Consider the following 1,635-nt stretch of genomic DNA (forward strand, 5'->3'; position numbering starts at 1 on the left):
AGCCGCGCTCCTGAGACCAAGTCGCTCTCCACCCGCGGCCTGGGAGGGCTCGCGACAAACACGGGCAAAGGCACGCGTACTTCGCCCGCAAAACTGTCCGCAGAGAAAGAGCTGAGGCTCCGGCTGGGCGGAACCACTTTCATTTTGCCGCGCGGCTTAGATGATCGTTCCCCGGAAGCAAACCCCTCCACGTCCAGAAGCTCTGTCTCCGCCTAAGTGGAGGTCAACGTCGGGAGAGTGCTTCCTTCCGCTGATGCCTCCCTGGGCGAGCAGAATGTGCCAGCAAAGTCTAGTTAGAACCTTCCTGCGGGAGGGATCTATGGGTGGAGAGTGGAAGTTGAGGTCAGGTTGTAAAGTCTACTGAAGGTTTATGATAGATGTGAAAAGTATTAACCTAAGTAAAGTGAACACACTTTTTCCATTACTGGAGAACCCACGATCAGTTTTCACTTTGCTCCCATCNGTCACTGGAAGCACCCCTGNANCCCAGAGCCTCCCTCATCAACTTGCATCCGGGACTTACCTAACAAAGTTGATCTTTATATCTAGAGTGGGTTAGGAAGGTCGTGTGTGATCCTTGAGCTTCCCAGGCAGACTTAAACGTGCCATAACTTGTTTTCTATTTTCCTTGGTTGGCGTTTGTCTTTTATCAGTATTTTGTTTGCATGGCATGAAAGGTGTCTGGTGATGCGTGCAGTAAAGACAACGGGAAAAGTGGGAACGCCAGGCTGCCAGTGATGCTCTCCTAATTAGGACAATGGAGAAAGCACACCAGAAAGGGCTGTCTAAATCAGTGACTGGAGGAGGTCGGCAAGGGAGAGCAGCACTTCTGGCAACAGTTTTAGAATTCTGAGAAAACTGGCTTGCAGGCTTACAAACCGTGTGTGGAACCCTGAATTTTATGCTAGTAGGCAAACACTCTACCACTGAACTACAACCTCATTTTGCTTTTAATTTTTACATTCATTATGACATAAGCCTGGCACGAAGGTACAGTCTAACATCTATACAGTACGCATCTATATGGACTGACATCCAGAAAAAGTAATGAAGAAAACCTAGTTAATACATTATAAGCACTTAACAAAACAAACAAAACATGTCAAAGGAAAAAATACAAGCCATATGAAAAGAGACTCAACCTTAGTCATGGATGAAGTAAAAATTCAAGAAAAGACATTCTACACAAATAGATTTATCTCAACAGAAGAAATGTAGAACTAGTGTGGAAGGACTCAGCTTCATATATTGAAGTTCTTTGTGTAAAATGATAAAAGCACGTCACAGAAGCTTACTGCTTTAAAGGTTTGAAGTGAGGAATCCTGTGGAGGTCAGAGTGAAAGCCAGGCGTGAGTGGAAGCAACAGAAGGGGCTGCTCGTGTTTCAGTGCATGGAAAGGTCGGCCTGGTGCTAGCAGTTACAGGAGGCGTGAACTCTGCTTTATATCACGTGGATNCTGGACACAGAGCCGCTCTCGACCACGGAAAGTACCGTCACTAGTAGCAAAGACCTGCACAACATCACACTGCGCATCCTCTTCTGGCCGGTGGCCAGCCAAGCTTCTTCGTATCTACACCAACATCAGCCAGGACTATGATGAGCTGGTGCTGCCGTCTATCACCACGGAGATCCTCA

This window comes from Mus caroli, chromosome 6 (assembly GCF_900094665.2).
Source record: "Mus caroli chromosome 6, CAROLI_EIJ_v1.1, whole genome shotgun sequence".
NCBI classification, from domain to species: Eukaryota; Metazoa; Chordata; class Mammalia; order Rodentia; family Muridae; genus Mus; species Mus caroli.